This window comes from Pteronotus mesoamericanus, unplaced genomic scaffold, assembly GCF_021234165.1.
Source record: "Pteronotus mesoamericanus isolate MK-2021 breed Mesoamerican mustached bat unplaced genomic scaffold, CSHL_Meso_final contig_50, whole genome shotgun sequence".
NCBI classification, from domain to species: domain Eukaryota; kingdom Metazoa; phylum Chordata; class Mammalia; order Chiroptera; family Mormoopidae; genus Pteronotus; species Pteronotus mesoamericanus.
The window spans coordinates 33,644,918-33,659,206 of record NW_026555186.1 but is presented as its reverse complement, the minus strand read 5'-3'; the positions used below and the strand labels follow the sequence as shown (position 1 = coordinate 33,659,206).

Below are 14,289 nucleotides of genomic sequence, written 5' to 3'. Positions count from 1 at the left end.
CAGAAAAATATTATTCTTCCCAGTAAAAGACAAAGTTATAAACTAACCATATGTTAGCCATATCAACTAAGCTTGTTGACATTTTAAAAATATGTAAATCTGTAATGTTAACTACATCATAAACAATAAAATTATTTTTAAATATTTCATTTAGTCAATTTTTTTTTCCTGCATCGAGGCCATCTTTCCCTAGATGTGCTTAATTCTGAAATGGCTTTATCCATTTGTGAATATTTATTTTAGATCAACTAGTCAATACACTTAACATGCAGTAAATTACATGTTCTGTAATCCTTAAATTTGAAAAATGACTGGAAAATGTGTTACCGTATTTCTATGTAAATCATTGAAAAAGACATAGTAAGAAGATGACACAAATCTAATTCGGGGAAAGAAAGTTAATAGAAACTACTTATGAAGACCACATTTTGCCTATACAAATATATAAATACACATATACTTACACAGACCTCTTCTCAAATGTGCCTCATGAAACATGGCTATTGTTAGCAATTAATATAACTTTGTGGAAAGGAAAACACAGCACTTAGAATTACTACTCTAAAATAGCAGTTGGTTTCAGTTATTTTTTATAATATTTGAAATAAGTTATAAATTTTAAATTATAGAGACAAATTAGTTTAAAATTCAGTATTCTCAATGCTTGTCAGTAACTCATCCAAGTCACAATTATCCAAAAGGCTTTAATTTCAATAATCCTACAAAGATATTTAGGAATCAAATTAGTTTTAACAAGAGTTTTGAATTTTAATGTTTCAAATATTTTCCAATTTTTGTTTAAATCTAGGTACTCATCACAAAAACAAAATTGTTATTTTAAACATTCTATTATTTTAGTAAACTCATATCTGAAACCATGGATGCTACATGTGAGCCATGTTTAAGCACTGAACATATTAAAAGCTCAATTGTGACAACTCAGTTTTCTGTATTTTGTGCCTCAAATAGCCTCAGACATGTTTTCTTTGTACCAAGTCTTAATTTCCTAATAATACTATTTGAACCAGTTTTGAAAATACTTTATTCTTTTACTTACTGAGGTCACCCTCTCATCAATTATCCAATACAAAATATCTGAGAATCAACAGAAAGAGGAAAAAGGATAACTTGGAATGTCTTTTAAGATTCAGTAAGAACAAATCAACGATCTCTTTGCTTTCACCAGCCATGTAAATAGGAATAGTCGACCACAGTTGTCTTTATGTTTATTTGGTTTTTCTCTCCCCCTTAAAAGCTACTTGAAGAAAGGAGGTAAAATCCTCTTCAGAAGGACTGATTGATTAGGGCCATAAAAAGGCACAGGTTTTGTTTTCTAAGGGCACTAAAGGTCTCACTAGTATCAGCACCTCTCCCAGCCAGAGCCAAGGATCTAAGACAAGCCTGCAGGTGGAAACAGTTGGGCCCCACCCCAATTTGTACATCAGTAGCTTTATTGAGGCCCAGAACAGTTGAGAATTGAGAAGCTTATCTTTAGTACTTTGTGTCTTTGATACTTGGCTTCTCTCTTAGAAGAGAAATAAGTTGTTGGCTGGTATGCAATTGATGTGATCTACACTCTGAACAAATACCATTCACAGTTGCCTCTGAATAAACAAGACACTTTTTAAATTAGTTTACAAAGAATTTTGTATGCCCTTTTGGATGGTGATAAGGAGCAGTGCAGAAGCCAACTCTCTTAGGTCAGCTCAAGTTAGTGACAACACTGTATCATTGATAACACCATTTTGAACTTGAGCTTCTTTCATTTTCCTTTATAGTAAGTTATGTTTTCTTTTCAAGCTGCTTGGGCTGCAGGTGTTCAAACTTCTGCAGCTATGCCAAGGAGTTGTATATACAGATCAGAAAGGGCTAAATGCATATTTCCAACGAAGCAATTAAACTTAAGTGCTCCCTTGTTGAGAAAAGCAGGCTGATACCTAAAGTAAGTTTGGAATAAAGATGAGCACACAGCACATGCTGTTAGTAGCCTGTAATTAGATTCCTGATCACATTATTTTGTGAGAAAGAAAATGTACATTGTGAACCAAAACTGTGCTAATTTCTTTTATCACATTACAAAAAATCAAGGATAGGATCATATATAATTGCTAGATAAAAACAAAAGAAAGGTTCAGACAACAAACACTGAGCTATTTACTTCCGATAAGACAAACATCATATAACAATTCAGGGAAACTAAGTATAAAGGAAGAACAATTTTCCTATTTGTCTAGTATTTTTAAAAGCATTGGCTATTCAGTGTATCTTATTCCCACATTGCAATGTGTTATAATTCCCACATTGCAAATTTTTAATTAAGAATATATTCCTATCATTTTCATTATTAATAGCATATCAAATTGCTGGTTAGTGTTAAGGTTTTTTGAAAAATGACCACAAAAATCAATTTACCTTTAAAATTCCTAAGCAATTAAAACAAAAATATCAAGCTAACCTTCTATAAAAGAAATGCTTTCGTGAAATAATGTTTTCAAGTTAGAAGTTTCTAAATTTTGAGGGTAAATAATTTATAGGACTATTAAATACCTTTCTAATCATGTTAGAAGTATATCCATTCTACTAATTTTGAAAATAAAAGCAAAGTGACCAGCTGTCCAAGTTTAGCTGAGATTTTCCTGGTTTTCACACTGAAAGTCTCATGTCCGAGGAAACCTCCCAACCCCAGGCAAACTAGAATGGTTGGTTACTCTAAGAAAGAGTAAAATACACTTAAGTCCGTGGGCATAATCTTATTTAAAAAACACTTGTAATATACAGCTGATGATCAAAGAAGATATTATATTAATAATCTAATGCTTCAAAAAATAAAGCAGTAGAAATATAAAGTAAGTCTAAAAAATAAGGCTTCTTTGCTATGGTCATAGTCCAGTCTCAATTACCTCTTATGACTGTGGAATGCCAGCTGCTGCCATCCCGAATATCATATTATTGCTCATTTCCTCTGCTAATCTTTTACAAATACCATTAATAATTATTAGTTTCAGTGATTTATTTAAATTTCACTTCCTTTTCTTTCCTTTCTCTTACCCAGTGAAGTATTCAAAAACAATAAAATGGCCTGAATAAGTTCTTAAATAAAATCTAACACCTAGGTTTCCAAAATGCCCTTAAAATTGGACCAGAAGTTCCAAGACTATATCTTGTTTTATATTCATCAAAGAATACTCTTCATTACAAATAACAGGAGCAGATGAATGAGAGTATACTTATCATTTTGGAAACTTTCACAAGAACACTTCAGTTCTAATTGCAGAGTTTCATGAGAAAATGACACTTAACAGAACTAAACAGATAAGATAGTACCTGAAATATAGCATTACTAAGCAACAGTCTTTTTTCATTAAGAATTTAGTAATTATAATTTCTTAAGCCTAGAAATTTTGACACATCTCATACTTTACTTTCAGAAGAGCAAGGATGTTCCAATGAAACACCATCAGTTAACCTTATATAGAGTCTTCTTTACATGAAAAAAATATGTTGCTCAGGAACTGAACTGTAACTAAAAGCATTTGTGTGGAAAAGGAACAAGACTTGCACGGTACTTTGTCCTCATTCACAAACCCACCATTTACTTACAACCACACCCATTTATCTCCCTATTTTCTAATGGCAAACAAAGAAATGAATGATAATATTGGGGTACAAATGAGAGTTAATCCTGAAAAGAAAGCACAAAATCCTATAGCATGTCCTCAATTGGTGAAACTACCAAATTCAGCCATACAAATATATTTAGGAACCATATGAAATTGTCAATGTTTAACAATTTTTAACCCACAAAGAGTGACAATTTCACATGGTTCAAATAGTAGTAAGTTATGAAGAGCACATGAGGATTACATTCCTAATTGGATAAATAATTACACACTTCCACAATGCAATTTCAAACATATCTCTGAATATATTTTGGATAAATCTATTGGGAGGAGCTTCCAAGATAGAAGCAAAAATTCAATCCTGAGTCCCCTTGGGTGATGCATTCCCAAACTGAACTGAAACACTGTACCTGCTAAAATTTAAATCAAGCCTTGTACTTTTAAAACATGGGTGCAAGTCCTACTGCCTCCAGGAGCTATGCAGGTCAGGTGTAAGCCCATATACATTAGTCCCCATTATCCATGGAGGACCCCTCCTCTTGGATGTCTGAAACCATGGATAGTATCTAACCCTATGTATATCACTTGAGAATCTTTAAAACAGCAAGAGAAAAACAACTTGTTACACACAAGGGAAACTCCATAATGCTTTCAGCAGATTTTTCAGATGAAACTCGACAGGCCACAAGGCAGTGGCATAACATTCAAGTGCTGAAAGGAAGTAAACTTCCAACAAAAAACTGATTCTCTAGCTGGCAAGCTTATCATTCAGAAGTGAAAAAAAGATGAAGAGTTCTCAAAATAAGCAAAAGCTAAAAAAGTACATCACCATTAAACCAGACTCACAAAAAATGTTAAAGGGGCTCATTTAAGCTAAAAAGAAATGACACTGATTAATAACAAGAAAACATTAAGCAAAAATCGCACTAAAAAGGGTAAATACATAGTAAAGCTAGTAGATCGCTCACTTATGAAGCAAGTATGAAGGTTAAAAGACAAAAGTAGTAAAATTAACTAAATGACAATAATTAGTTCAGGGATGCACAAAATAAGAAGATGCAAAATGTGACATCTAAAATATAAAATGTGAGGGGAAGTCAGTAAAAATGTAAAATTTTGGAAACTGTTCAAATTTAAGTGGCTATCATCTTTAAAGAGATTGTTACATACATAGAATGTTACATGTGAAACTCATGGTAATCGGAAATCAACAACTTATACTAAATATACAAGAGAAAATGAGAAAAGAATCTAAGCACTTAAAAAAGTCATGAAACCACAAGAAAAAAGAAAAAGAATAGAGAGAAACTATAAATGCAGTCAGAAAACAAGTAACAGCATATGACAGGTACATACTTATCAATAATTACTTTAAATGTAAATGAACTAAATTTTCCAATCAAAAGATTCAGAGTGGCTAAATGAGTAAAAAAGGAAAGAAGACCCATCTATATGCTGCCTATATGAGTTTCACTTCAGAAGTAAGGACACACAGACTAAAATTGAATAGAAAAAGATATTCCATGGAAATGAAAACGAAAATAAAGCTAGTGTAGCTATGTTCATATCAGAAAAAAAAAAACTTTAAACCAAGGACTAATAAAAGACAAAGAAGGTTATTACATAATTATAAAGCAGTCAATCCATCAAGAAGATACAACATTTATAAGTATATATGCATACAACATAGAAACACCAAAACATATAAAGCAAATATTAATGAATATAAAGGGAAATACTGACAGCAATACAATAATAGTAGAGAACTTTAACACCCCAATTACATCAATTGATAGATAAAAAGACAGAAAATCAATCAAGAAAGATGAGCCTTAAATGACAGATTTATCCACTTGAACTTAATACAGTTACAGAACATTGATTGAAAAGCAGCAGAAGACACTTTCTTCTCCAGTGACATGGACCATTCTCCAGGATGGATCATGTTTGTGTACAAAAAGTCTCAACAAATTCAAGAAGATTGAAACTGTACAGCATCTTTTCCAAAAAATGTGTAGAGACAAATGAAAACAGATATACAATACACCAATATCTTGGGATATAACAAAAGCAGTTCTAAGAAGGTAGTTTATAGCAATGCAGGCCCACCTTAGGAAACAAGAGAAATGTCAAATAAGCAATCTAACTTTACACATACAAGAATTTTAAAAAGAAGACAAATGAAACCCAAAGTTGGTAGAAGAAAGGAAATATTAAAGATCAGGGTAGAAATAAATGAAATAAAGTCTAAAAAGACAATAAAACTAAGACCAGGTTCTTTGAAAAGAAAAAATTAACAAAACTTTAGCTAAACTAGCCTAGAAAAAGAGAGACGGCTTAAAATAAGTAAAATCAGAAAGGAAAAAGAAGTTACAACTGATAACAAAGAAATATAAATGATCATAAGAAACTAGTATAAAAATTATATGCCAGCAAATTGAAAAGCCTAGAGGCAATGGACAAAATCCTAGAAAATAAACAATCTTCCAAGGCTCAATGAAAAACAGAAAATCTAAACTGACCGGTTACTAGTAAGGAGATTATATCAGTAATCAAAAACCTCTCCAAAAGACAAAAGTCCAGGACCAGACAGACAGCTTTACTAGTAAACTATACCAAATATTCATAGGAGATTTAATACTAATACTTTTCAAAGTCTTCCAAAAATTTTAAGAGGAGGGAGCACTTCCAAATTCATTTTACAAGACCAACATTTCCTGATACCAAAACTAGACAAGGACTCCACAAGAAAATTACAGGCCAATATTCTTGATGAACATAGATGCAAAAGTCCTCAATAAAATATTATCAAACCAAATTCAATAATACATTAAAAGGATCGCATGCCATGATCAAGTGGGGCTTATTCCCAGGGCCCTAGGATGGTTCAACACCCATAAATCAAACAAATTGTTACACCACATTTATCATTAACAAAATGAATAATAAAAAAATCATATGATCACCTCAATAAATCCAAAAATTTTTTGACAAAATTCAACATCCATTTGATAGAAACTCTCAAAAAAATGAGTATAGAGAGAACCTACCTCAACATAATAAATACCATAAATGACAAGTCCACAACTAACCTCAGATTCAGCAGTGAAAAGCTGCAAGTTTTCCTCTAAGTTTAGGAACAAAACAGAATGCCCATTCTTGCCATGTTTATTCAACACAGTACTGGAGGTCCTAACCACACCACAGGATTTAGGTAAGAAAATAAATAAATAAAACGCAGCCATGTTGGAAAGAATTAAAACTGTCACTATTTGCAGACATGATACCATATAGAAAAGCCTTAAAACTACACTAAAAAAAAAAATAATAATACTGTTAGAACTAATAAATGACCTCAGTAGTGCTGCAAGACACAAAATCCATATGCAGAAACTTGTGGTATTTCTTTTTTTTTAAGATTTTATTTATTTATTTTTAGAGAGGGGGAAGGATGGGAGAAAGACAGGGAAAGAAACATCAGTTTGTGGTTGCCTCTCACAGGCCCCCAACCAGGGACCTGGCCTGCAACCCAGGCATGTGGCCTGACTGGGAATCGAAATGGCAACCTTTTGGTTCACAGGCCAGCACTCAACACACTGAGCCACACTAGCCAGGACTAATATGTCTTTACACTAATAAAAAACAATGAGGAGAAATCAAGAAAATAATCCCATTACTGTTGAATCAAAAGAATAAAATATCTAGGAAGGAATTTAACCAACGAGGTAACAGACAATGAGAACTATAAAACTAAAGAAGACACAAATAAATGAAAAGGTTCCATGCTCATATATTGGAAGAATTAATATTATTAAAATGCCCATACGATTTCATGCACTGCTGGCAGGAATGTTAAGTTAGTACAGTCACCGTGAAAAACAGTATGGAGATTCCTGCCCTGGCTGGTGTGGCTCAGTGGACTGAGTGCCAGCCTGTGAACCAAAGGATCGCTGGTTCGATTCTCAGTCAGGGCACATGCCTGGGTTGCATGTCAGGTCCCTGGTGTGGGGTGCACGAAAGGCAACCACACACTGATGCTTCTCTCCTACTCTTTCTCCCTCTCTTCCTCTCTCTAAAAATAAATACAATTAAAAAAAAAGAAAATCAGTATGGAGATTCCTCAAAATATTAATAGAACTATCATATGATCCATCTATTCCACTTCTGGGTATTTATCTGCACAACAAAAACATACTACTTTGAAGAGATATATGCACCCCTATGTTCACTGCAGCACTATTTACAATAGCCAACATATGGAAATAACCTAACTGTCTATTGATAGGTGAATGGATAAAGATGTGAGATGTGACTGTGTGAACTTGATGGGTGAATGGTTAAAGAAAATATGAGAACAAATACAATGGAATATCACTAAGGTATAAAAAAAAGAATGAAATCTTGCCACTTACGACAACATGGATGGATTTTGAGGGTATTATGTAAAGTAAATCAGACGAAGTAAGAAAAATACTGTATTACCTCATTCAAATGTGAAATCTAAAAAGCAGCTAAACAAAACACAAACAAACTCATAGACACAGAAAATAGATTGGTGGTTACCAGAGGGGAAGGGAGTTGCAGGGCCACAGGGAGTAAGATGAAGGGGATTGATTATATGGTGTTAGGTGGTATCTAGACTTTTAGTGGTTACTTCGAGTGTACACAGATGTCAAATTATACAGTTGTATATTTAAAACTTACATAATGCTATAAACCACTTTTACTTCAATTTAAAAAAAGAAAAATAATAATTTAGAAAAGTGAATTTTAAGTAGGATATAAATGAAATGAGATGGGCCATAAGTTGATATTTGTTGTGGTAGGGTACATGAGAATCCATTCTCTCTACTTTTAAATATGCTTGATATTTTCCATAATAAAAGGAATAAAAGTTTTTAGTGTTATTTGAACATCAGCCTGATTATATTCATTTATAGGATACCTTTATCAAAAGAAGTCATCTCTTAGGAATTTATTTCTTAAATATATAATTTAACACTTCAAAACTTAGGAGCCTGTCTTAAAGAACTATTAGACTCAGTATTGGCTCTTTGGTAAACACTCATATCTGATAAGCATTGATAAGCATTACACCAGGAACCCTGGTGCATAAAGCACTGGTAAATTTTGTAGTATAACATTGAATCAAAGATATCAAATATGAAGAAATATTTTTATAACTGAAAAGCTGATAATCAAAAATATCTACATGGATTTCAATATTTATTGGCTATACATTAATAATTTGCTCTTAACAAAATGTGCAAAAATTAATATAACATATTCAATATATGAACCACTTCCTATGAATATTCAATGGTTGCACATAATACCCACAAAAAGATACCAAAAGTAACAATATTTTCCAAAATTTCTCATCCTTGGCATATCATTAGTATCATCCCATCTTAGATTTCTTATCTTAACATCGAATCAAATATCTATTATCATTCTTGGCACATAATCAACCTAACTTAAATGGCCTAATTCATTTACTCTCCACTAATTAGACTAACTCTAGCTTCTAGTTTTGTCTTTCTCTGTTCCTTTAAAAAAAAAAAGTTTCACAAAAGTATTCAGTATTTTAGCTATAACTAAACATTGGTCAGAAAATAACATCAGTGTCATGATCCATGTGCCGCTGTATTTCAGGTTAAACGTGTTCATTTCCCGAGCATTTGGAGATAATTTGTTGATTTTTGCCACCCAATAGACTTCCCATACTTGTAGCAACAAAACGGAGTGATACGACCTCTGCTATTCTCAGTCCACAGGCTTTGGGCAAGCTGACTTTGGACCCATGTTTCAAGAGCAGAACACAGATCTGAACTAAGCCAATATTACATTCTAATCCCAGTGATTGATTCATGGATAAGCAAGATTCAGAGAGAACATGATTCAAGTTAGGACAACTCAGACCAATGAGGCTCAATTCCAAGACTTTTATTCGCATGATAAAGGATACAGATTCTTCTCTATGGGTTTAGTGTTATGGCACTGTGAGTGTGTATCTGTTGAGAACAAAAACAAGAGAGAGAAAAGTGGAACTGAGGGGTAGGCAGCAGCTCAGATCTGATTCCAGCAGCATCAGAATCTAGATCTAACCATGGTTGTTTGAGGTAAGAGGCCAAGAAATTCCTTTTTGCTTAAGCTACCTTGTGTCAGGCTTTGGATTCCGACTCCAGGATGTGTTCTCACTGTCATTCACTGGTAGTGTGGACTTCAGCAAATCATTTAATTCTCTTAACCTTAATTATTTCATAGTACCTGCAAAACAGTTGTAAGCAAGCAACTATGTATATATTCCATCAGTGACATGTGTGCACCACACACTTTGGGAAAACACTGTATTAAACTCATTCAACACCAGACAGGAAGTTTGACATTTTAAACTTAATATGTTTACACTATCATCAAATCTAAAACACAAAACATTTTGAAAACACTGGGAATCTTTCTTATTGCTGCATAATAAGTAACTGGTAACAGGCAGTTCAAGGCAGTTGGTGAATATTTTGTATAAGGCCCTAATAATCCTAGAAGAAAAATCATGTACCTATTCAAAACAAAGATTCAAGTCTTAGCTACGTGGAAAAAAAGTTTCCTGAGTTTTAAAAATCACTAATTAATAAGTCCAGTGTCTTCTCCTTAAAACTCAACATTCTAAATCACAATATTGGCAAGTTCTGTCTAAAAGAGAGATCCAATCAATTTAAATATTAAAACTATGGTTCTTTCCCTTCCATCTTTAATATACTGATAATAGGTTAAAAGCCTTTTGTGAACCTCTAAGCAAATTTCTAATTTCATGTTTATCAAAGTATTTGTAGAAACAAATAAAGCTTCTTCACAATAAATGACCTTAATTGAACTTTGTTTCCATTCTTTATAATATAAACATAACATTATGTGGTTAAATGATAAGATTACTAAATAAAAGCCGTCAACCTCTACTATCAGAAAAGAAAAGCAATGACAGGAGCAGTCTCAATATCCATAATTTATGACCTTCTAGGGCTGTTTTTAGGACTATTACTCAAAAAACCCGAAGTTTAACCTTCTCCTATAAGTCTGCCTAACAGACATAAGACTGTTTGTGTGGTTCCAATGACTTGATATAGGAGTTTCAAACATTCTTCTACTTTGCATCAACTGCTGTTACATTACAGTGATATTCATATGGGTATTAACAGTGGTGACCTGTGGCATTCAACCAAACATACAGACTTTACCCACTCTTTCCCTCACAGATTTTTCTCCTGAGACATAGTTGTCAGATAAAAGCCAGGACAAATTTCTTCATCACATTTTAACTTCAGAAATTTCTTGTTTTCTCTCTTGCTAAATTCTCAGAGCACAAACTTAAGTTCCCAAAAGTAATATCAAAGTCATAGGTGTAGCCAATTTAAGAATAATGCTTAAAATGAAGAGGTTGGTTCCTAAACACAATATTAAGAAAGCATTTTTAAAAACTCAGTTTACATAAGTATCACAGCACAACTAATTTACAAAGTTACAAATTACAACCATGGTGTCATTTTTTAAAAACACTAAGTGAAGCACACATATGGAACTATATCAGTATACTATACTGTATAAGCATCTACCTACAAATTACCAAAGAAGCATCAATAATTTTTTTAAATGTATCTTTTTAAGTGCCCCACATTTAACAGATGTTATCCTATTTTTCTCTGAGCAGCTGTTCATTTGAACATGTTCCTTATTTATTGACATACTGTGTTCAATGCTAAGGTCATATTTCTTAAACAGGAACTTGGCAACTTCCAAATTCTATGGTAAATATTGACATATCTCAGTATGTCAATATTTATTCTGTCAGGACTTTGATGAGTCTCTTCAATAATAGCTGCATCTTATTTTTTAGCAGCTACTTGTTTCTGTTTGAATTGAGTTCTTTCTTTATTCAATAAAATTCCCATTAAATGCTTAGATAAAATTACAAGTTAAAAGCATCCTCTCAGACAAAGAGCAGACAGATTAAGCTCCTTGCTTATTTAATATTTTTGTCACTTCTGCAGGGTGAGTAAGCTCACAGAAACCAGGCACAAAGTCAGGAGTGTCTTCCAAGTAGTATTTGTTTTTTATTAATCTCAAGCCTAATCACTTTCAACTTCACTGGTGGGGTTAAAAGCCACTGAAATCTTTCAGAATTTATAGGTAAATTATTTGTTAGTCGAAAGATACGCAAAATTATAGATTGGTTTACAGATGGCAAGAATGATGATTTTCATAGGACAGCTTGAATTCTGAATGCCTACCATAAAAGGTAGTTGAAATGTTAACAAACTAGTAATCATCAATTCAACCTTAAGAGCAAATTTCCATATCACTGGGAGGAAACTTTGCAATATCTTATAACTACCCTGGGATTTCCCAATGGCACACAAACCAAAGTTTCATGTACAACTACTGGCAGTACTGACCTCTACAAAAGCAAAATGTCTCAGCAGTTTGGAATTTTGGCATGGATTTCTTCTTTTGGGCTACAAAAGTCTTAGCAGTGTTTTTCTCACAAGAGCCCAATTTCATCAACATTTAAAATTTGCTGGCTATAATAACCTGTGCATTGATTTCAGGCAGTGTCTTAGAAAAATGCACAACTCACTTCCCCATCAGCACTGGCAGCTGCACAAATGACAAGGAGCAAATTGCCCAGGGCTATAAATACATTAACTACTTCCTAGTTGCACAAAAAAACCCCATCTTTCTATTATGTTAAACACAGTCCACCTTCTCCCTAGAAAACAAAGTATAGCAAATAGAGCATTGATTTTATACTTAGAACGCCATGCCTGAAATTAAACTTCTACTGTTTGATAGCTGGGTGACTCTTGTCATGCCAGTACATTAAAACGTTCCTTGACTACCTTTGTACCCAGGCTTTGATATCCCAAAAATGAGTAGGACACATTCCCAGCTCTCTAGTGAGATAGAAACATACAAAGAGATAGTATTTTACAAGCTTGTAAAGCACAGAGGCAGGGTGGGAGCTCCGCTGCAAAGTAGCACATAAGCCAGCCTGACATTTCATGAAAGGCTTCCTTGAGTTACATCTTTCAAGATATAAATCTTAAAGGATGAAAATGATTTAGGGGTGGAAAGAAAAAGATAAGGAAAGGCATTCCAGGCAGAAAAGCCTGCATGAGCAAAGGCTTGGAGGCAAGAAATAGCATGATATATGGAAATGATAAATAGTTCAATGTTTTGAACTGATTGTAAATCAAGAATTACATATTCAAATTCCCAAACTCACTTATTCAACCAAAACATACTGTGTACTTCTATGCCTTGGACAGTGTTTTAGAACTTGGCATAAGGGAACAAAACAGATAAAAATTCCTGCCTTTGTGAAGTTCACATTTTAATGGAGTAGACAAACAATTAAAAAAGCACCTAATAAGTATGTAAAATATAGTGATAGGTGTTATAGTAAAAGATAAAATGTAGTAGAGGAAACAGGGAGTGCAGAAAGGCACTTTGGGGGAAGAAGGGAATTAAGTACAAAGCTGCAATTCTAATTAGGAAGTCGAAGTAGGCTTTATTGAAAAGGTGACATTTGAACACATACAAAAAGGAGGTGAAGGAATTAGTTGTGTGGATGTCTATGAAGAAGCATTTCAAGTAGATAAAACAGCCAGTGCAAAGGCCCTAAAGTGGAAATGGGCCTAGTGTGTTTAAGAAATAAGGTAGCCAGTATGGCTGGAACAAAATGAGAGAGGAGAGAACACAAAGGAATGAAGTCAGAGAGATAATGGGAAACCAGATCATACAGAGTCTCATAGGCCAATGTAAGGAAGTGGGCTTTTACGAGGAGTCAAATGAAAAGTCACAAAAGTTTTTTTTTAAAAAAAAAAGCAATGTGACATTATTTTTTAATAAAATTTTTATTTTGGAATAATTTTGAATTTACAGAAAAATTGCAAAGATAATAGAGTTCTCATATACCTTTCACCTGGTTTCCTCTAATATTAACACATTCTATAACCATGGTGTATCTATCAAAACAAAGAAACCAACACTGGTGCACTATTATTATCTTAACTCCAAACTAATCAGACTTTACCAGTTTCTTTTTTTTCCTTTTCACTAATAGCATTTGTCTATTCCAGCCCCAATCTAGGCTAACATGTTGCATTTAGAATCTTATATTTTAATACATTTTTTTACTTACATTTGAAAGTATCCTCTGGCTATTGTATGAGAACAGACTGCAGAGAGGCAAGGACTGAAGAAAGGAGACCAGCTATAACAATATTACTGTAATCCAAGCAAGAAATGATAGTGACTAATAACAGATATCCAAGCAAGAGATGCTCAGTATACTAACAGTAGGAATAGTAGGAAACAGTCAAATTCTAGCTATAGGTTTCAGAGTCAGTAGGATTTGCTAATGGATTTGTCAGAATGTAGGAGAGAGTTGATGATGACTCCAAATATTTAACTTTTAGCAACTGGCTGTACAGAGCTGATGTCAACTGAGATGAGAAAGAATGGAACAGGTTTGGGTGTAAAGGAGTTCAGTTTGTGTCATTTAAGTCTAAATATCTTTAAATAAACAATTGGAGACACAGAGATAGAAAAATAGATATGTGAGTCCAGAGTTGAGAAAGAGAATGGACGAGGAATATGAATTTGGTATGAA

General features: G+C 33.3%; 1 protein-coding gene across 2 annotated transcripts in view; it reads right to left on the bottom strand.

Moving 5' to 3' along the window:
- The window catches only part of XRCC4 (X-ray repair cross complementing 4), a 232,369-nt gene that overhangs the window by 214,323 nt on the left and 3,757 nt on the right, over positions 1 to 14,289 (bottom strand). The window contains exon 2 of one of the 2 annotated variants that reach the window (XM_054578562.1): positions 9,779 to 9,890. The exons of the other annotated variant lie outside the window; for it this stretch is intronic. The gene's annotated coding sequence lies outside the window, so the exon portion shown is untranslated. The remainder of the gene's footprint in view (positions 1 to 9,778; positions 9,891 to 14,289) is intronic. 2 annotated transcript variants of the gene reach the window in all.